This window comes from Eupeodes corollae, chromosome 3, assembly GCF_945859685.1.
Source record: "Eupeodes corollae chromosome 3, idEupCoro1.1, whole genome shotgun sequence".
Taxonomy (NCBI): domain Eukaryota; kingdom Metazoa; phylum Arthropoda; class Insecta; order Diptera; family Syrphidae; genus Eupeodes; species Eupeodes corollae.
The window spans coordinates 80,752,577-80,776,964 of record NC_079149.1 but is presented as its reverse complement, the minus strand read 5'-3'; the positions used below and the strand labels follow the sequence as shown (position 1 = coordinate 80,776,964).

Below are 24,388 nucleotides of genomic sequence, written 5' to 3'. Positions count from 1 at the left end.
TGGAGAATTTAATAAGATTAAAAAAAAAAACCTCTAGATTGATTTGGTGTCAGGTTTTGATATTCCAATTTCGGGTTCCGGGCGATACTTAAATTTTATCTGGCACTAATAAATAAAAATACAAATTTAAACATTACGAATAAAACTCCTTTGATCAACTCCATACAATCAGAGCTGTAAGTATGCCGGCCGTATAGATAAAGTGAAGCGCAATATTTTTAACAGCCGGTGATTTTTAATGCAAAGAAAAAACTTGAATCTGTAAAACATTCCCGCGAGAAAATTTAATGTAGTATTTTGAAATCTGCATTCTGCTATTTGTAGCATAAATACAAAAAAACCGAATGTTTATACTTTCGAACTCATCATCATAGTTAATTAATTGGAAATGAACTAAGCTGCGAACGCCTAGAATTAAAGCACGATAGTATCTGAACATTATGTAGTAGAAGGTGAATAGATAATTCTGAATCACAATCCAACAAATTACTGTGCAAGTAATAAAGTATGCCCAAGCACGTTGTACACCAATCTATGAGCTAATAGTTCACGGAGACCAAACGCGATCTCAGAACATGCAATGCAAAAAACAACCCACCAAAGCGGACCCCGCTTGACAAGTCCATGTGGCTAGCTGTCTTTCTTGCTGATTCTATCCAGTTTGAGTGCGTCATTTGTATCAATAGGGTGTTTTTACGAGTTCACCAAAACCGGATTTGTTTATAAGAAGTTATTTGTTATGTTTTATTATTTTGCAATTCATTGCGTGAATGTATCTTAAAAGAAAATAAAGAGGAAACAAAATATCTTACAACAACGTTGGTGCTGGTATCGTTTTGCATTAGAACGTTTTCTAACATAAACAATTCAAGACAAATATACCGCTCGATTGCTGTAGCCTTTACGAAAAGAGTTTTAAGAGAATATAACTCTCGGATTATTTAACTTCGGATATTAAATGAAATTGGTTGGTATATTTTTGTATTAATTCTATTATTTTCTTGAACGATGCTAGTGTAATGTTAGTAAGATAAGAAATGGGGAATGGATTCGCTTGAAAAGATTGCGGGTATAGTGCAATAAACACATTCTGAAGCGTATAATGTATATATATCTTCGATACCACCGAGAAGTATGCTGCAAGTTTTTTTTTTAAATGATAATGTTTCGATAAAAATTTTAAGTTTGTGATAATACAAGAGGTGGGCAAAGAGCTCTGCCAGAAGGGGGAAATAAAGGAATTTGAAAAAAAAAACATTGATAAAATAGTATACTCAGAATTCCATATTATTTTTAATAACTTTTAGAAAATATGTACATGATAAAAAATGTCGTCAATTGTCATTTTTATTGAATTATTACTTTTCTTGTATTTTCAAGATACTTAGAATTTAAATTCAGCGTTCTTAAAGAAATGTCTGTATTTTAGAAATACAAGAATTTAAAAGGTCTCAAATACCTTACACAAAGAATGCTTTTGACTGAAATTTAATTTTCTTAGTACTGGATTTTAGTGATAGCCCTTTATAGCAATCAGTAAAATCCATTTGTAAAATGTTGGTTTTACAATTTTGAAAATGTTTGAACTTATTTTGCGAAAAAAATGAATGCAATATTATTAATTGTAATACCAAGTACTTTTTTTCAAAGCTTATTTAAAGCTTAATTTTAAAAATGTTGATGATACAATTTTTGAACAGCTGACTACCAAATGTCAAAAAATTCCTTTCCTTTTATTGTTGGCGTTGTAATTTCTTACTGTTTCGATGGTATCAAAATTAAAAGATGTAAATAATTAACATTACCCGTGTTTTGTTGCAAAATCTATCCACAATATAGTAGGATTTTACACGAATAACAAAAACAATATCCATAGTATGAATAACATCGATAAAAGTTAGAGTAAAATCTTACTATGGATGGGTATTTGACATTTATACGAGTCTCGAATTGATCTTAAGTGATTTTGCTCTCAAATATTGGTACGATTGATATTGCATTTGTATCTCGATGGCTGTGTTCTTTGAGTAGTTGTGTTTTGGAATCATTTGTGTTTTCCATTAGGAATACAAAATCAATCAGTTACTGTTGACATTATTTAGTCTTGTTGGTTAAAATGGACTAACTGTGCTTATTTTGCATGAGAAAACAATAGAAAAGATATTTATGGTTTGCTATGATTCCACTAAAGGTTTATCTCAGTTTAGATTAAATAAATCTGTCTGGTGTTTCCACCGCACAAGAAGAATTAAAAATGATAAAGTTTCGCAGCACTTTCTAAAAAGCAAACGGTGTTTCGATGTTTTTTATAAAGTGCAAGCCAGATAGTTTGATTCGTCTTAAACAATGAAAAACTGAATAGTTTAACACCATATAAGACTATGCTACCTACACCATGTGCATTTTATTCCATTTGACTAAACCCAAACTATATTTTTATACACAAACGTGCAAATAAACAGATCATAACGCATTATCTGTAAAACCAACTCCTTCACAAATTTTGACTCGTCTCCAATAACCGACCGGAATCAATCTCGTTTCAACTCGGTTCAGGTATATAAAGAATTGAGGGGAGCTTCAAGCTCGCTTCAACACCACATGTTAATGTAGCAGTCTACGAACAAACCCCTCCCTTAAAGAAATGTTATATGAATTTATTTGTATGGAATCTCAATTTATAGATGTTTTCTTACCTTTAAAATTGTCCATTTAACTAGTTTTAGTAGGTTTTTTTTCTATGTTAATTTTAATATTTGATTTTTACAAAACTTTCTTTTATTTGTGTTTTTTTTATTATTATACTGACAAAACTGCTTTCAGTTGTACCAATTTTTAAATACAAAAATCTGGCTACTGCGGATCGTTTTGTTGGAAATGTCTCACTGTACCATATATGGAGTACCAAAAAACGCACTTATTTATTTTATGATCACAAACATTTAAAAAAAATAAGTTTGAGCTCGAACAGTACGAAAAATGAAAAGACTTAAAATAAACCAATACTTTTTTAATTAAAAGCGCTTAAAAGATAAGAGGAAGTATGTTTTTGATATCTGTCAAAAATTTTAGGTAAATCCAAATGGCAGTTTTTTTAACAAACAAATTGAAGTACCTACATATTTAAATATACTCCTAAATGGTAGTAAAAATTGTTTACCAACTTGAATATTTTGAGAACAGATAAAGCAATTAGCTCAAAACTTATTACATATTTTACAAAAATGTATTGAACACTTCAATTTTTATGAAAATCCAATTGACAATGCTGTATTTTAAAATACTGTTTAGTCAAATTCTATATAATACTGTATGGATATTATAGGGTTGGGTCGAAATACTGTTTGGATCAAAATACTGTATGTACAAAATACTGCATGATCAAAATGCTGTATCTCAAAATTCTGTATATAAAAATTCTGTGTTTCAAAATGCTGTAAATATGTAATTCTAAAAAATAAAAGTCGTTTTGACAATGTAAAAAATGCTCACTTTTTTATATTATTCAAACGATTTGTATTGTTTAGCCTTATTTTAAAATACAGAATTTTGAAAAGAGAATACTTTTTTTAAGAAAACATCATAATAATTTGTCTTTATCATAATGTACTCCCTTTAACAATAAAATATGTTGCTATGATAATTCATAAGTCTCTGAAATAATAAAAACAAAAATAATATAAATGGTGTCTTCCTTTTATTTTATTTTTCTCATTTTCGTCATAGTTTTTTGTACCTCTCTCACATTTGTACAAGATTTTTTTCTATCATAATCAACAATTGCATAAAGAATTGCACCAAATAATTGATATGTCAAAACTTCCAGTATTATGCTATATTATGAGATACAGTATTTTGAGAATACTGCATTTTGAGACACAGTATTTCAAATATACAGTGTTTTGAAGTACAGAATATTAACCATACAGTATTATGACCATACAATATCGTACAGTATCATACAGAATTTTGACCAAATACAATATTTCGATCTGCTTCCGACATAATACTGTAATATTCTTATATTTAAAATACAGTACATTTAAAATACTGCATTTTAATTCAAAATACTGCATGTACAAAATATTGTATGATCAAAATACTGTAACTCAAAACGTGGATGTTTTGACGAATCAATTAGTTTGGTGCAATTGTTGATTATAATAAGAACAATTCATTTAAAGTGTGAGAGAGATACAAATAATTAGGAAGAAGAAAATGAGGAAGAGAAAATAAGAAAGAAGATGTTTGTTTTTACTAATTCAAAGACTTATGAATTATCATAGGCATACATGTTATTGTTTAATGAAAGTATATTAAAACATTTTTTAAATGAAAAACTATTATGATGAATACTTAAAAATATTATTCTGTTTTAAATATATTGTACAAAAGTGTGCACATTTTAAAATTATCAAAACGATTTCTACTTTTTAGCCTATTTATAACATTTTGATTTACATAATTTTGAAATACAGTACTTTGAGTTACAATATTTCGATCAAAGAGCATTTTGAGAAACAATATTTAAAATACAGTATTATGATCCATACAGTATTTTGAAACTACATTACATTACATTACACACAACTCAGCACATAAATGTACAGAGTAGAGAACACAGCACCTTAAGCGACTAGACTATGTAAGGTGATAACAACACAACACATTAATACAAGACAGAAGGACAGAAGAGAAAGAACAACAGACAGTAAGAACACATGACAACAGCACGCGGTAGGTTTCGAGACGGTCCCCCATCTTTCTACTAACCTCGCTCACTGTTGCTTATTTTGAAATTAACCCGTATATCTTGATAAAAATAGGATAACGACCAAGTACGAAATCTCCAAAAATAAAATCCCCAGGATTTAAATCCCCATGCCGATAATCCACAAACGAAATCCCCAAATCAAATTTTTCAAACTCCGTCAATGTATGTTTGTTTTCATCATTTGAGTGTACTTTTCGGAGCTAACCAAAGGCTTAGAAGATTACGACTTTTCAAAACTTTACTTCTGGTTCAAAACCAATTTTTTGGATGCGTCAAAAAGGAAACATGACCCAGAGTTAAAGTCAGTTGCCGATTGTCTAAATAATAATTTTCCTCGCACACAAAATGTAATAATTTGTTTTTATTTTATTTACTTGAATTATTTTTTTAGTTTATTAACTTCCCATAGGAAGTTATTTTAATGGGTCCGATTTGTCAAATTGAAAATGTTGACATTTCTCGACGTTTCAAGGTAACTATAGTCGAAATAAAAGATTTTAAGAAAGATGTCTGTGCGTGCGTGTGTACGTACGTTTGTAGGTCCGTACGTTCGCGACGTTTTTTTCGTCGTCCATAGCTCAAGAACCAGAAGAGATATCGACTTCAAATAAATTTTGTTATACAGATAATAAGGCAGAAAGATGCAGAAAGGGCTCTCAAGAAAATTGCGTGGGTGGTTTTTTTACCATAGCAGTTTGAAAAAAAGGTGAACATTTTGGTTAACCCTAAATATCTTACGAACCAAAAACGCTAGAGACTTGAATTAAATTTTATATAATATATTGTAACGTGATACCAAACAGGTATATTTTTTGAAAAAAATCAATATAACAGTTTTTTTTTAAATCAATAAAACTGAAAAAAAAAAATTTGTCACCTCCAAAATTTTACGACTGAAATATGATTTCATCTCCAAAACAATTTTGTGCAACGAAGAATAATGTTTTCGATATCTGATAAAATTTTGAGAAAAATCTAATTGACAGTTTTTTTTTTATAAAAAAATAAAAATCTAAAATAAAACATTACTCAAAGTTCGTAAAAATTGAATATCGATTCAAATATCTTTTCAAAAACTTGAAATTTGGGCTTGAAGCTTATTTTATCTTATAAGAAATATTGTTTTCAACATTCGATAAAGTTTTGAGAAAAATCGAATTGACAGTGTTTTCACAAAAAATAAAAACCTTAAAAAATATTTATAAAAGTTGGTAAAAATTCATTTTCGACTCAAATAACTTTTCAAAACTTTGAGATATTGGCTTTACTTTCATCTTTCAAAACACTTTGTTGTCAACATTCAGTAAAATTGGTAAAAATTGATTGATTTTCAAAAATTGTAGATATTGGCTTTTAACCACTTTTATCTTTCAAAAAATATTGTTGTTAACATTTAGTAAAATTTTGAAAAAATTCGAATTGATAGTTTTTGTAAAAAAAAATAAAAATACTGGCTAAAAAATTATTTTATTTTACAGAAAATATTGTTTTCGATATTCAGTGATTTTTATATAAAAATCCAACAGTCCGTTTTTTCATACAAAAATTAAATCTACAAAAAATAGTACGATAATTTGGTAAAAATTGATGTTCGGTTCTTGATATCTTTCAAAAAAGAAATAAAAACTTTTAAGAAATTCTACTATAATTGGTACTAATTTGTTTTGGGATAAAAGTCTAGTTGACAAAACTAAATTTTAAAAGAAAACTATTTCATGATATGCAAAATATTAACAACTTTTTTAACACAACACGAAATTCTTCAAATTTTTAAGCAAGACAAATTGGTAGACGGGATGGGAAGTTATCAGTGTGGGTCGCATCCCAGCCTCTTTTTTTTATAATAAATCAAACGATTAGCTTTGAAAACACCAACTATCTATATCATTATAAATGCCATGTGTTATCCTTGGAATTGCAAACAAAATATATAAAAACTGATTATTAAGTAATATACAATGCTTTTAAAATGTTTTTTTTTTCACAATTTATTATTTTATTCGTAATAGACTTTAAATTTGGTAAACAAATCTTTGGTTTTCATATATGTTCTCCAAAAAAAGTTATTTTCTCTTTAGTGGGAATGGAAATGGGGGGAATTTTATGGTGCACATTTGTCTTGCTATTGGCTATCATTCCTGAAAATTTCATCAAAATCGGTTCATTAGTTTAGATTTTATAGAGTTTTGCCCAGTTTCCCATACAAGGTGCCCCACTGTGCCCCGCCGTACCGACATACCGTCCGTCAAAAATAATTTTTTTTGTTCAATCTAATCTTGGGCAGTCAAATTTTTTGCGGATTTTATTACTTAAATTATTAATGCATAATATCGAGAAAAAAAATTGTTTTTTTAGGGAAAAGTCATTGAAATGTTCATTTGTTTACTAAAAAGTTAATTAACAATATGAAAATTAATAAATGATTTAATATTTTATATATCTTATCAAAGTACAATTATTAATCCTTGAAGTTTCAATAAAATATCTTTGATAGATTTATATTTATTGATTTTTTAATAAAATGTCATACAAATTTTCATTAAACAAAAAATGTTGTTAAAATAAAAATTTTCAAAAAACGATCTGGGGATTAATTGTTCATAGTAAATATTTCATGGACAAATATTCATATCTGAATTTAATAATCAAGCGGAAAAAGGGGGTCCACTTGACGTGATCTTGCTCAGAAGTTAAAAATAAAAAACAATTCGGCCAAAGGTTGAAAAAAATTGCATTTTTAAAACTAATATAATACATATGTACTATACTACATTATTTGTTTCATTTGTTTATTTATTACCATGAATTCAAAATGTATTTCTTATTTTAAAAGAACGTAGATAGTATAAATCTCTTATGTTTTTGTTGAATAAAATGATAAACACAACTTAACTTCGTTCTGAATTATTCCCAAAATAAAAATCCTTAAGCATTTTGGGAATTCTGGATTTGGGGATTTCGGTATCGAAGATTTTAGATTTGGGTATTAAGTTTTGGGGATTTTTGTTTTGGGGCTAGGGTACCTAACCCGATAAAAACAACTTTAATTATTGAATATAAACGGTGATTTTTTAAGAGCTTGAGAAATTTAAAAAAAAAACGCATAAAATTTGCAAAATCTTATCGATTCTTTATTTGAAACGTTAGATTGGTCCATGACATTTACTTTTTGAAGATAATTTCATTTAAATGTTGACCGCGGCTGCGGTTAGGTGGTCCATTCGGAAAGTCCAATTTTGGGTAACTTTTTCGAGCATTTCGGCCGGAATAGCCCGAATTTCTTCGGAAATGTTGTCTTCCAAAGCTGGAATAGTTGCTGGCTTATTTGTGCAGACTTTAGACTTGACGAAGCCCCACAAAAAATAGTCTAAAGGCGTCAAATCGCATGATCTTGGTGGCCAACTTACCGGTCCATTCCTTGAGATGAATTGTTCTCCGAAGTTTTCCCTCAAAATGGCCATAGAATCGCGAGCTGTGTGGCATGTAGCGCCATCTTGTTGAAACCACATGTCAACCAAGTTCAGTTCTTCCATTTTTGGCAACAAAAAGTTTGTTAGCATTGAACGATAGCGATCGCCATTCACCGTAACGTTGCGTCCAACAGCATCTTTGAAAAAATACGGTCCAATGATTCCACCAGCGTACAAACCACACCAAACAGTGCATTTTTCGGGATGCATGGGCAGTTCTTGAACGGCTTCTGGTTGCTCTTCACTCCAAATGCGGCAATTTTGCTTATTTACGTAGCCATTCAACCAGAAATGAGCCTCATCGCTGAACAAAATTTGTCGATAAAAAAGCGGATTTTTTCTGCGTAAAATCTTCCATGTAGTCGAATAACACAAACCCAATTGCTGCGAACGGCGACGAATCGACATTTCACGGTCTTTCAGACACCATGTCTGAAATCCCGCGTGATCTGTCAAATACTAATGCATGAAAATCCTAACCTCAAAAAAATCACAATTTTCACACAGAAGTTCTTAATATTTTATTTTTCGTTATGAAAAAGTTTATTAAAACGAAAGTTAAAATACAAGAAAAAAAATAAAACGCAAAATATTGTTAAATCGTAAATATACCTAAGTAAGTTTCCGCAAAGTAAAGAGCTCTAAGTGGTGACTTTACTTTGCGAAAACTTACTACACGGATCTAAATAGGATAACAGCGTTATAAGAAAATACTTTAATTACTTAAAAAACAAATTTGCAATAAAGAACTATCGATACAATATTACTTCACAACTTTAAAACACTAAAAGCATATGTATTTCAAACCCTAATAAATAGTAATAAATGAATAATAATAATAAATGTTGAAAACAATATTTCTTATAAGATAAAATTAGTTTGACGCCAATATTTAAAATTTTTGAAGAGATATTTGAGTCGAAAATTATTTTTTACCAACTTTTGTTAATTTTTTTTTTCGGTTTTCAATTTTTTGTAAAAAAAAATTGTCAATTCGATCTTTTTCAAACTTTAACTGAAATTAAACTTTAACTGAAAGTAAATTAAAGCCAATATCTCAAAGTTTTGAAAAGATATTTGTGTCGAAAATCAATTTTTACCAACTTTTATTAATATTTTTTTTAGGTTTTTATTTTTTATAAAAAAACTGTCAATTCGATTTTTCTCAACATTTTTCAAAATGTTGAAAACAATATTTCTTATAAGATAAAATAAGCTTTAAGTATAAATTTCAAGTTTTTGAAAAGATATTTGAATCGATATTAAATTTTTACGAATTTTGAGTAATGTTTGAGAGCCTTTCTGCATCTTTCTGCGTTATTATCTGTATAACAAAATTTATTTGAAGTCGATATCTCTTCTGGTTCTTGAGCTATGGACGACGAAAAAAACGTCGCGAACGTACGGACGTACGAACGTAAGTACACACGCACGCACAGACATCTTTCTAAAAATCTTTTATTTCGACTCTAGGGACCTTGAAACGTCGAGAAATGTCAAAATTTTCAATTTGACAAATCGGACCCATTACAATAACTTTAACTATGGGAAGTTAAAAATATAGTATAATTGTTGATGGAAATATACTAATATAAATAAATAAATATTACTATAAATTACATTTTTTATTTATAATTTACAATTAAAAAATTCAACTTAATGATACAAAAAAAAGATTAAGTGTTAACATTTTTTAGGAGGTTACACTTTAAATACTATTTAAAACATATTTTTTAAATGATTCTCTCGAAACATCAAGACTAAAATCAATCCTATTGCAAATTAAATTCACTTCTCTTGTGCAACGCTTAATGGGTTCATTCCTGCCATAATTTGTACGATGAAATTGCTCATACAAATGAAACCGACAGCGTGTAATTCTAGAGGGTGCATTTAGAAAGTTAACTAGTCTTAGTAGAGGAGGACATTTGATATGAAATGCTAACTGAAAAATAAGCCCTACGATCATAAAGAGATTGCATTTGCATACCAAATAATAAGCATCATGTATAATAGCCTTACAATCCTCCAGTTTAGCTTATTAAATGCATACCTTGTAAAATGTTTCTGAACTTTTTCAATTCTGTCTATTGAAGTATTGTAATAAGGGTTCCAAATAATGCTACAGTACTCAAGAACTGACCTTACCAGTGAATTGTACAGAGATTTTAAGGTGTATGAATCTGAGAATTCTTTGGTGTTTCTTTTTAAGAAACCAAGAATTTGATTTGCTCCGTTTATGATATAATCATAGTACGGTAAGAAGGAAAGCTTTGTATCTAATATTACTCCTAGATCCTTATTTTTCGTTAATATAATCAATCACTATGGGATTAGAACTTTGGAAACACGACAAGACTTGACATTTAGAAGCATTTAACAGTAGGTGACTTAGTTTGCACCAAGTATCGAGCCCTAACAGATCTTCCAAAAGAAGAACACAGTCGGCTTGACAAGAAATCTTGCGATAAAGTTTGAGATCATAAGTGAAAAGAAGGCAGTTTGAATTATGTAAAATATCAGGTATATCATTTAGAAACAACAAGAATAATAATGGACCTAAATAGATTCCGTGTTGAACACCAGATGGGACCGAGATATATTTCCAGAGCGAGCTATCAACTTTTACTATTTGAAATCTACCAGGTGAATATCATTCAAGCCACTTAAGTAAGGAAGAGTGAATACCTAGAGAAGTGAGTTTGTTTATTAAGATTTGATGGTTAACTCTGCCAAATGCCTTTGCAAGATCTGTAAAATATTGTAAATAAATGCACCCCGCCCCATTATCAATTATCAATAATCAAAAACTGGCTAAGATAAGATATTAAGAAATCCAATAAATAGGGTAAAAGTGTCTCCGATCAAAAGTTGTGTATGGCCTTTAGAGTCAATCTTAAAGAATTGAATGAAAGTTTGATGAACTCCAAGGACAGTAACAGTGATGTTATACTGCGAAAATTTTTGAAATGTTCATTGATTTTACACACCTCTTATTTTTTTTAAATGCGAAGAACTCGACAATTTACTTATCGTTATGAAAAACCTCGACTTTCAACATCATGTAAGTCTGCATGTTTTATTTAATTCTTTTACATTTTTTGTCTGTTTGACTTCAAAGAGGCACATCGTTTGCTCCTTTAATGGCTTTATAGTAAACTCTTGTTTAAAGTTACAATACTTTTAATATAAACGGAAATTAACAAAGGTGATTCCGATTCTAAAAATCACGTTTGCATAGATATAGACCTATAAGCCTACTTAGTAATTCGAGCAATTTTTTTTTGAGAAAATTGTGGATTCGAAGACTTTCCAGGCCGAAGCATTGGTTTCCATGCGCTCTGCGTGACCCAGCTATCTTAGTCGTTGGACTTTTACCCTTCTGGCTAAGTCTAGGTCGCTGTACAGCCCATACAGCTCGTCGTTCCATCTTCGCCTCCACTCCCCTTCGATGCATACGGGGCCATAGATCGAACGAAGAACTTTTCTCTCGAAATATTTACACATCCGATAAAAAGTCGCTATTATCTTAAAATAACATCCTTAAAATGATTCTTCGTGTGCTTTGGTTCTACTCAACATCAATATTGCGCCAACAAACTTGTGTTATAACAGTTAAGAAGAAAATAGAAAACCAAAAATTCATAAGACAATACCAAAGTTTGGGAAAACCACTGATTATTCCACTTTCTAAATAAATCATCACTAAAATTCATTGTTCATTATTCATTGTTTATTGTTTATTATTCATTGTTCATTGTTAATTAATTTCCTTATTTAATCAATAATTTGTTTATTTTATTTATTTCTTCGTTTATTATTTATTTATTGTACTATTTATTTATACAAATTAAATAATCAAGACTATGCTTGTTATCGTGTTGATAGAGATGAGAGAAGGGGCGGTGTTGCCGTGTTAGTTAAAAAAACAATACGACATGAATTAATTCCAATTGTAAATACAAAAATAATTCAAAACTTGGGAATTAAAATACCTTTTGCCAATGGAAGTGCATTAAAAATATTTTCTGTTTATTTTCCGGGAAGTTCAGCTAGTGCGGAAAAACGTTTTCATTTGACTTGAGAAAGATGATAGGTATAAATGATAAATATCTTATTGGGGGTGATTTTAATTTTAGGCATAGAAGTTGGGGTTGTCTAAGAGCAAATACATGGGGTAATATTCTTGCTAGCCTTAACTCCAGGCATCAATTTGAAATTTTATACCCTCCTCACCCAACTTACTATCCTACTAATAATAGATCAAAACCATCAACTTTGGATTTATATTTAAGTAATATGCCTAATCTTTTTAACCAACCTATGGTCATAAACGAGTTAAGTTCAGATCATTTACCTGTTCTTATAAAATCTTTTGATTCACCTATGGAAAACAAAAATGAAATAATAGACATTAAAAATGCTAATTGGTCTATAGATATAAAAAAGAAATTAGATCCAAGTTGACATGTATACATGCACCTTTAATCGATGTTATCGATCAGCAACAAATAGACTTTGGAGCTTCTTGTTTCACGACTACTGTTGAAGAAAGTATTGACATTTCAGTTCCTAAAAAACAAATATTATGTCATGACAGGGCCAACTTATTACCTCCTAACATTTTACATCTAATAAAAACTCGGAACAGCAACTGAAGAAAATGGATAAGAACAAGAGACCCTCATTATAATTCAGAAGTTAAGGTACTTAATATCTTAATAAAGGATTCAATTTTAGCTTATAGGAACCTAGCATGGAATCAAAAATTACAGAGATTAGACAAAGGGAGTAAACCTTTTTGGAATTCAGTCAAAATAATCAAAAAGAAAAATACGTATATTCCAGCTTTCAAGGTTGGGAATAATGTAATGATTTCAAGTGTTGAAATAGCGAATGCCTTGGCTGAAACCTTTTATGTAAACCATTTGACTACTACAGGTATCCCTTGTAATACTACAGTTGAGTCAGTGGTCAGTGACTCAACCAATTTTATAAACTCAAGTACTGCAAATGATATTTATGGGCATGTTTCATTTCAAGACGTCAAAGATGTACTTATGGCACTTAAAACAAGAAAATCTGCGGGTTTTGATGGTATTAAAAATTTGTATTTAAGGAATTTGCCAAAATCGGGAATTCAATTCTTACAACTCCTATTTAACTTTTGTTTGAAGGTGAGCTACTTTCCTAATGTTTGGAAAACAGCCAAAATACCCATTTTGAAGCCTGGTAAAAGTGCAAATTTACCTAGCAATTATAGACCAATAAGTTTATTAAACTCACTAAGCAAATGTTTTGAACAGATTCTAAAAAGTAAACTTGTGTCTCAAGTGACTAGAAATAATATTTTACCGCTTGAACAATTTGGCTTTAGGGCTCAGTACATCAAGTTCATCGTATTACCAAACACATTAAAAATAATTTTAGAATGGGTAAAAGTACGGGCATGGTACTCCTTGACATTAAAAAAGCATTTGATACTGTTTGGCATAATGCATTATTACACAAACTTTTAAGACTCAATTTCCCAATGTACCTTATAAAGACCATTCAATCCTTTCTGTCTGAAAGGAAGTTTAAGGTTTCAATAAATAATTGGTTTTCTGAATCTTACAATATTATGGCAGGTAGGTGTGCCTCAAGGCTCGGTGCTAGGTCCAATCTTATACACTATCTTTACCTACGACTTTCCATATTTAACAAACTGTGATAAAGCTATATTCGCTGACGATACTTGTATCTTTTCATCAGATTCAGCTGGTTTCATTATTGAAACAAATCTGCAATCTGCACTTAATGTAGTTCAAGATTATTTGTTTGATTGAAAGATAAAAATAAATGCCTCAAAGACTCAGGCTATCTTTTTCTCAAGAAAAAGTCAAGTTGGAGGAATAAGTACAGAATGGCGTTCAAGTGCTAAGTATCTTGGAGTTCATTTAGATAAAACTTTAACTTTTGGCTTGCATGTACAAGAAGTAATCAAGAAGTTTGATATAACTATCAAAACTCTTTATCCATTTATAAACCGCAAATCTAAACTGAGTAATGATTATAAGCTCTTGATATTTAAAGCAGTTTTTCAAGCAATTATGTTTTATGGTTCACCGTGTTGGGGGACATGTGCAAAAAGCCATATTCGTAGACTTCAAATAGCTCAAAATAAAGTTTTAAAAATGATTCTGAAGCTTTCATGGTCGTTTTCAACAGCTGAACTTCACGCTTTGTCAAACTTAGAACCAGTATTGCAAAGAATTGACAAAATCAATGTATGCTATAATTTATCTTGTTTATCTTCAGATAACATATTGAAACCTAGGTTCTTAGTTTTATATATGTAATTATTATTAAAAGTACATTTTCGTTCTTTTTTCTTATTATCCTTTTTAAGACTGACTTGTGATATTAATTTTATAGTTTACTTTTTAATTTATTTATTTATTATTATTTTTCTATTTATTTATTCTTTATCTATTAATTTATTTATTTAGGTACTTATTTATTATTTATTTATTTATATATATTTATTTATTTATTTATTTATTTATTTGATAGCTAATTAATTAATTAATTTATTTATTTATCAATTATTTGTTTAATTTATTTGATTTTTTGTTTATTTATTATTTTTTTGTTTATTATTGTTTGTTCATTAATTTAATTACTATTCATTTTTCTTCTTTTTTTTCTTTGTTTGTTTTTGAACTGTCTTATATATATTTTGTTATTTATTTATTTAATTTTGTTTATATATTTATTTATTTATTTGTTTATTTACTTATTAATTCATTTGTTAATTTTTTATCATGTAATGAATATATGTAAAACTTTAAGTTGGGATTGATTTAAATACCTCACCGCCCACCCTTCTCCTCTCTAAATCCTCAAAACAATTTAATGAAGGTTTTTATGTAGCTTTTCCTTCAATATACTGTTATTTGCTTTTCATTACTTGTATTAAAAATGTTATTATTTGCAGTAGTAAGGTAGATTTATATCGTAACTCTGTAAATTGTGCAATATAGTTTAAGAAAAAATGTAAGAATATTCTGCTACAATAAATACAATACAATACAATACAATTCTGTTTGTACATACATACTTACTGTGATACAATTTAACGTATTTATTTATTTGAAGGTTTTTTTTTATATTTTTTAAAAATTTTAGTTAAACTCAAAACTGTTTCTGTGTAGTAAGACAATACAACTTATGTAACATAATGTGCACTGTGCAGTGACAACTTTTTAAAAATGTTATTTTATATGAAACTAAAATATATCTATCTCTCTCTAATATTGCCTTGGGCAATATGACCACAGTACAAAAGGGTAGATGGATTTACATATTTATATCTTTTTATAAAAGAAAAGTCATAATATAATGAGAAGAATTACTTAAATGTTATGTGAATATTATTATTTGCTATACATATATTTATTACTAAAATTTATAAAAATTGCTTCTGAGGGACAAAGTAAATAATCTCAAACAAAAATGTCAAAAATAGTGTTTACAGCACAGTTTGGATATATGTATATTTTTTTTAAAAAGAATTCTTTGTTTTTAAAGTGGCATGTGACACCCTATAGGAATTATTTTATTTCAACAATGTTTTATTATTCATCCACAAATTCACAATAAAGAGCATGCGTGTTCAAATGAAAACATTCTGTTTCATAGATAAAAGTTTGATTGCAGCCACTTCCATTCCACATAAGAGGCGAATGGCATGGCGTTATGGCAAAGGCGAAGGCAAAGGCAAAGGCGACTCCAAATAGATACTCACAACAAACCTCTATCAAAACAACCAATACATTTAATTGATATAAATGTTCTTTAATTAAGGGGAGAATTATTTTGTATGGGAACTCTTTTGCATTAAAATATTTTATTTTATTTCATTTTTATTTCTTTGCGGTAATTTAAAAGCGAAAGAAAGTGTTATCGTCTTTAGCATGAAATGTCGTAGAAATTTGAAACAAGATATATTCAATTGTAGGTTTTCAATTGAATTGCTTCACAAAAATATTTAAAAAAAATTCTGTACAGAAACGACTGAGCATAGTTTTTGGGGGTTTTCAATGCAAAATGTATGCGCACACATATTTGTGTGAAAGCATATCTATCTTTCACACAGTTTTGTCTTTTGTGTGAACGTATTACTTTAATCATCTTTCATGTGTAAGTCGTAATGAAATATATTCAGGCCAATTTCACAGAGTATGTTTTTTTCTTTCAGATTTCTATTAATTTCTTCTTTTTAGAAGTAATTCAGACTGGGTTTCGCCGCGTTATTGCTGGATATATTCTTATTTAATTTTATTTACATTTTATAGACATATTGTATTCGTATAAATTAATTCCGCCTAGCATTTGTTTGAAACTGACATTTTCGCTTAGTGTTTACATATCTCTTAGATTGTTTTTGGATACGATTATTCCTTTAAGTTATTTAAGAACGACCACGGCATACGAGTATCTGCATAGGTTGACATAGAACAGAAGTGAATAAAGGGAAGACATTGTGAACTGCTCCATACCGAACTACATTCGTTTTATCTACATAGCTCTGTTTCAATGCTCGTGATTTCTTAGATATGATATTATTTCGACATTAAGAAGAAAAAGATTGAGGTAAGCTTATAATAAACTTTAAACCTGTTGCACCTATTTGTGGAAGATACATTTATTCATTTATTAAGGTCTCATAATGTTTAAATGTTTTGAAGTAAAATTATAAATTGCACAAGTCGAATTCGAATAGGGTGCATTGAATATTTTTGTGTGGATTATATAGCACTTTTTTACTAGTCAAAAAAGTATGTAGCAGGTGTATTTTGGGTGCTTGTATCGATTTTGATATTATGTGGATTAACGCTTGCGCTTCGAAGTACTGAGGGTTAATGAAGGTGCAATGTAAAAAGTTTATTCACATGACACAGTGGTGTCGCACTCCGCTCTTGATTCTATTCGAATTTATTATAAAACACATATTTTTGTAAAAGTAAAATCATAATTATATAGATTGATACGAATACCACTTATTCATAGACATTTAAAAACTAATGTTAACATTTTTTAGATCCCCCTGTTTTAGAGTTCCAGTTGGTTGGTTTCTTTAATTATTTTTAAAATTACAAAGCCAGTAAAGCTTAAGTTTTAAGATGTTTTTTTTTGTTTTTTGATTATACGCAAACACAAGGTGTTATGTGCGAGCAATCAGGGAAGTAGGACAGGGTTAAAAAAAATTCAATGTCTGCTCATTGTAATTGATTTAAAATATTGGTATTCCACATTCCTATAGTGCGGCTAAAGAAAGAATATCTGAAATGAACAGTACGTCCAAAATAGGGTTTAAGGGTTAACTGATGAGTATATAGATGTATAAAGGTTGAATTGTTCAAGTGGATATTTCAATGGAGCATTCTTATGAAAATAAGGGTAGAGTAATGACATCCATGAAATATTTCGTTGATGGTTGAGAGTTACAAATGATTCTGTTGGTAAACGCTAGCCAATCGTTTATAAAGAAATCTTTCGAATTCCGTCTAAGAACTACAGGGGATATTTTGGCACCGACTCAAATATGAGAATACTCTGTCTTCAGATAAATAAAGTCTGTAAGGCCAGATGAGAAGTGGTAGACAAATTATGCACAACATTTTTGGCTTTTTTAATAATGTCATCAATCCATAAAAAGTCAAGTGTGATGCACTTTTCTAGAACTGAAAGTCTCTTCCATGAAAATACCAACAATGCATCACTTTACTGACACGCACAGCTTTGACTTTTCGAAGCATTAAATTCTACACGGTTGATAATTCACCATTAGAAAATGGTGTCGTTATCAGATTTAATGAGTGCCACTGCTAAAAGACAAGGATTTTAATGTAAGAATATGAAAACGGACAATAGATTAGAAGTTGCAAAAAAGATAACTTTCCCTAAAACAAGGTTAAGATTTGTTTAACAGTTTATGTTTATTCCTACGAAAATTGTATTGCCGACCAAAAAGGAAAGTCATGTCACGCTCTAGAAGAAATGAAGTCATAGAAAACCGTGGTGCAAGCAAATCAGTTTATCTGTCAAGCCTAAAACAGAAGTGTCTTTTAAGAAATGCGTTGAAACTGACGATTACATGTTCCCTATATCACCCGAAAGCAGACGCAAAATAAAGAGACACAATTAATTACATACTATAACAGGTTTAACAGCAAGCTTGTTTGACACAAACTGAAAAGTAATAATCATGATATTTGATAATATTTGAAATATTGAATACAATTTGTAACCACTTAAAACTGGATGTGTTCATGTCTTCAGTTTAATGGGAAAATTGAAAACTAAAAAAATGTTTAAGGCAATTATCAATTTACTAGTAAGCAAAACGAAAAGAAAGGTTTAAAATTTGAGAATACCTTATGTGATTTTAATTTACCACACATTGACTGGATTCTATCCAAAGACGAATCGTGCTTTGTAGCTTCTCCTTCTTCGTCACAATTGGAACTATCTCTTCTCGATGAAGTCCTTCTAACTGACTAACAGCAAACGAGCTGTATTAAAAACTCAAAAAATTTAATTCTCGATTTAATCTTTTCTTCTGACGCTATTAGTACTCTTGTTGGAGAATCTAGGTCAGGAATTACTAATATTGATACATATCACTCCTCTTTGGACATTTTTTTTGACTTAAGTTATCACCTTACTGAACACAGTAATTCCTTTGATTGCTTATATAATTTTGAGTTCAGAAGAGCTACTTTCCAGCTGTTGTCTGAAGATGTAACCATTACTGGAATTGCTGATACTTTAGCATTTTCTAATAGTGACGAAGCAGTGTCAACTTTTTATAAGATCCTTAATTATGGTTTGGGAATAAATGTACCCTTAAAGAAATCAAGAAATACAAACCTAAGCCATCCTTGGTATACGAAAGAATTACGTTTACTGCGTAACAAAAGAAATAAGGCATGGAAAACGTATCTCAAAACTCTATCTCCAATCAACTTCTCCTTTTATGTTGAACTCTTTAACCAATTTAAGTCTCTTTCTAATTTTGTATATACTAGCTATGTTACTGATATGGGCACCTCTTTGAAAGAGAATCCTAAAAAATGTTGGAATTTTGTAAACTCAAAGAAAAAATCAGATGGCTTTCCAGCTAACTTCACGTACTAAAACCCTTCGTTATAGATAAAACTGTTGATAACTGTAATGCTTTCGCAACGAATTTCCGTGAGTCATTTGTTAATAGCCCTCAAGAAGTTGATGAAGTATATTTTCATAATCTTCACTCCTTTATGCAAACTAGCTGTAGTCACATACCTGTGCTGCAGAGTACGGTCCTTGATCTTTTATCTGCGTTGAATGATGACTGCTTAGCCAGTCCCGATGGTATTCCTCCGATAGTATTATTCAAACTTACCCCTTACTTTCTTATTTAAACTTTCTCCAAAACAGGCAAATTTCCCAGTATATGAAAGAAGTCATTTTTAACACCAATTTTCAAGAAAGGTAACAAGGCGGATATAAGCAACTTCAGGCCCATTGCAAAGTTTGCTTGTATTCCGAAAGTGTTGGAACAAGTTGTTTGTGAAAGTGTAACATTTTTTTTGTAAGAATCTCATTTTCGAACATCAACATAGTTTTGTGAAAAAAAGATCAACCGGTACAAATCTCCTCACATTCTCAAACATATAATATTCAAACGCTTTAGAACAAGGTTATGAAGTTGCGTATATGTACACTGTGTATATGTACACTGACTTTTCTAAAGCTTTTGACCAAGTAAGCCACGGAATTATTTTATTTAAACTTAAAGCTCTTGGTTTTCCACCTTTTTTCTTAGCTTGGATTAAATCATACCTTGAAAACAGATCCTATGAGGTAAAATTTAGAAATTGTCTTTCAGAACCTTTTGTTGCTCAATCTGGTGTTCCCCAGGGAAGCCATCTTGGTCCTTTTCTGTTCATCCTGAAGATTTTCAAAATAATAAAATCCACCCATGATCGTATTGTTTTACAAGCCGACATTGATAGTTTCACATTTTGGTGTGGGAAAAATAGTGTTTCACTTAACCCTTTAAAATGCCAGACGATAACTTTTACCAACAAACTAATCAATAAAGACTTAGGTGTTCATTTCTGTTTCAACTTAGAGTTTACACATCACATTAATTTTATTGTTAATAAATCAAGTTCTATGCTTGGTTTTAAGGAGTTCAATGATCCCTATGTTACTCTTTCTTTGTACAATTGGCATATTCGTCCTCATCTTGAATATGCATCGCAAGTATGGACTCCTAATTACGAAATTTATAGAAAACGTATTGAATCGATTCAACATAATTTCATTCGCTTTGCCCTAAAGTGTCTTCCTTGGGATGATTCTTATGATCTGCCTCCCAATGAACATCGTATTCTGCTACTTCAAATGCAATCTCTCCATCAAAGGCGTGTTAACTTAGTATTTTTTCATCAACTCATTAATGGTGAAATTGATGCACCTTTTTTGCTATCTTGTGTACATTTGAATTACCGAGGCGGAACTCATCACCTGCGTACATTTGATTTTATTCATATTGACTTTCTTAGAACTAACTATGGGAAGAATGAAGCTTTAAGTCGAATGAGCATTTTTTATAACTTAAACTGTTCATCAAAAGATTTAAATTTAAATAAGGTGGGATTAAAATCATTGTTTAGAACCAGTGCCCCCTTATCGTAAACGTTCTCATTTTATTTTTTGTTCTCTAATAGTTAAATTTTAATTATGCTTTGTATTCTGTGCGTGTGTTATAATTGTATTATTATTGTATTATTTTTTACTGACAACTATTACATGCACTTATGATGAGCCTCTGATCGTAGTTTGAAGCTTGCTACTTTCTAAAAATTCTGAAGTGTAAAATGCTTTATTTTATAAGGGTCAATAAGTTGTTTAAAATTTTGCGCCAATGTTTTATTTTTATAATTTCTGTGGATTTTCTATATTACAGTTTGGTGTATTAGTAAGTTCTGCTTCCTCCTGCAACCTCCCTAAGGTACATCTAAGAAAGAGTGTATTCGAATTACACATCATCAAGACGAATCGGTCTTGTGGAATGTTATAATTATTGCAGTGATAGTAGTCACAAATTGTAATAGGTAATCCCATTTTGTTCGAGCTTATAACTTTTCCATTAGCGGAATGCTGTTGAAGGTGGGGATAATGTATCGATACACGTATTACGGGAGCTTTTAACAGAATAGGTAGTATTTTCATTATAAGCAGATGAAAATATCTTTCATAATATAAAAACAGTTTAAAAAACCATAAATCTTATCCGAAATAAATCACAAACGAAACGAGTTGTGTGGCGTCCGACGAAGTCGTCGTTGTCGCTGCGTGGCGCACAGTTTAGTGCCTATACCCTCATTTAATATTACTTTAATGTAGGGTTACCTTAGTTAATTTTGAAATTTACTACTATTTTTTCTTAGGTTTCTTTTTATCAGTTTTTGATTATGGCTTTTAAAAAGTACTCATAATGATGTAGCGTTAAAAAAGTTAGTGTATGGCATCACTGGGATTAGCTTAATATTTAAATGTATTGCTTCCATTCGCAATTATAAAGAAAAGCAGAGCGGGATAGATGCACGCGACTGCAGGAATTTGCATTATCGCTCATGTTATAATCTGCATTTATGAATATCTCTGAATTCTTAATTTACTAAGTCCATCCATCTTATAGTGTTTTTATATTTTGCATCCTTTTTTAAACAATTTTGATCGGACAGATTTTATGTCTTTATTTATAAGGTAGTTTTTTTACACAATTAGTATAATGGGTTTTAACTTTTAAATAAATACTAACAGCTATAATAAATTTGTACTGAATCTGACTAATTAAATGGGTATGTTGGTTTTCAACGCCAATGTAGTTTGTAGATTATAGTCAAATAGATCCGAGAAAAATGTCAAACAGTGTCAAATTGATATTAGTATGGCTAGTTTTAATCACATCTTTGTGAGGTGACAATTCTCTCGAGTCGTTCCTGTAGAGTTTACAAAGCGGTGTGACCTGTGTGAAGAATGTCCATTTGGAACCTATAAGAAAAGAGAAAATTGTCAGACCAAAATAGGATGTAAGAAAGACAAATATAAACCAATAAAAAATACAATACCAAAAATATAAGTTTTATTTATTTAGTAAAAAAAACAAAGAATTCAATTTGTTTCACAAAAAAGAAACCGGAAAAAAAGAAATTGTGACCGTAAGAAAAAGGCTGGACCCATACTGATAACTTCCCATCCCGTCAGTCGATTTATCTTGCTTACAATTTTTAGGTTTTCGTGTTGGGTTAAAAAAGTTGTCAATTGAATTATTCTTAAAAATTTCAAAATTACCAGCAATATTTTTCATATAAAGAAATAGTTTAGCTTGAAAATCTAGTTTTGTTAAATAGATTTTTAGTCGAAAACAAATGTTTATCCATTTTAGTATCATTTTTTAAATTTTTACAAGAACCGAACATCAATTTTTACCAAATTTGCGTACTAGTTTCTGTAGATTTTATTTTTTTTTATGAAAAAACGGACTGTTGGGTTTAAAAAAACTACTGAATATCGAATACCATATTTTTTGTGAAATAAAAAGAGTTTAAAGACAATATTTTTAATTTTTAAAGGCTTTTTGAGTCGTAAGTAAATTTTTACCAAGTATTGTTTTTTTTGTTAGGTTTTTATTTTTTGTAAACAAAAATTGTCAATTAGATTTTCCTCAAAATTTTGCTGAGTGTATTTTTTTTAAGATAAAAGTAATTTAAAGCTAATATCTCAAAGTTTTGAAAAGATATTTGAGTCGAAAATCAATTTTTACCAACTTTTATTAATTTTTTTGTTTTGGTTTTTATTTTTTGTAAAAAAACTTTCAATTCGATTTTTCTCAAAATTTTACCAGTTCTTAAAAACTTTATTTTTCTTTGCACAAAATTGTTTTAGAGATAAAATCATTTTGGGTCTACCACGATATCTAGAAATTAATTATCTAGAAAGTAAAAATCTCGAATATGAAAATCTCGAAAAAAAAATCTAGAATGGAAAAAATCTAGAAAACAAAAATCTAGAAAATAAAATCCCGAAATGCCAAAATCTAGAAAAAAAAAAATCTCGAATGCAAAAATCCTGAATGTATGTTTGAAAACATTGTCTCAAAAATTCAAACATACATTCTGGATAACTTACTGCTTCTTAACAAACTTAAAGTTGACAAGTAAAGTTATCAATCATACAATTGCACATTGCTACACAAATGCACCTTTTTCATTGTTTGCAAAAATTTTTTTTCTTGCGCAGAAAATAAAATATTGGGTAAACTGATGTATTTGTGTTTTATTGACTTTTAACTGTTAAAAATACAAAAAAAAAAAATCTCGAATTTATATTTTTTTTCGAGATTTTTTTCTAGATAGAGTCTTTCGAGATTTTTGTTAGTTCTGGATTTTTGTGGATTCGAGATTTTAGCGTTCTAGATAATTTTTTTTTATTTTCGAGATTTTCGGCATTCGAGATTTTTGGCATTCTAGATTTCGTCATGATCCCAATCATTTTGTTGTAGTAAAATTTTTGAGGTAACAATTTTGTTTTCAGTTTTTTGACTTAAAAAAAAAAGTTTATTGGATTTTTTTTTAGAATACTTCTTTGGTATCACGTTACAATATATAATTTAAAATTTAATTTAAGTCTCTAGCGTTTTTGGTTCGTAAAATATTAAGGGTTAACCAAAATGTTCAACTTCTTTTAAACTGCTATGGTAAGAAAACCACCCACGCAATTTTTTTGAGAACCCTTTCTGCATTATTATAACAAAGTTTATTTGAAGTCGATTTCTATTTTTGTTCTTGAGCTATGGACAACGAATAAAACGTCGCGAACGTACGAACGTACGTACACACGCAAGCACATACATCTTTCTAAAAATCTTTTATTTCGACTCTAAGGACCTTGAAACGTCGAGAAATGTCAAAATTTTCAATTTGACAAATCGTACCCATTACAATAACTTCCTATGGGAAGTTAAAAAATTGTAAACAACAATGATTTTACAATCAGCTGCATTTTGTTCGGGGGAGGAGGTCCAAGTTGCCTAGTTAACGTC

General features: G+C 29.7%; 1 protein-coding gene across 3 annotated transcripts in view; it reads left to right on the top strand.

The window, feature by feature from the left end:
- Nucleotides 1–829: 829 nt before the first annotated feature.
- The window catches only part of LOC129949303 (solute carrier family 12 member 7), an 81,247-nt gene continuing 57,688 nt past the window's right edge, over nucleotides 830–24,388 (top strand). Inside the window, exons 1-2 of one of the 3 annotated variants that reach the window (XM_056060683.1) lie at nucleotides 16,284–16,428; nucleotides 16,487–16,881. The gene's annotated coding sequence lies outside the window, so the exon portion shown is untranslated. Of the gene's footprint in view, nucleotides 968–16,283; nucleotides 16,429–16,486; nucleotides 16,882–24,388 lie in introns of those variants that run through there. The other 2 variants (XM_056060685.1, XM_056060684.1) reach the window with 2 other exon arrangements.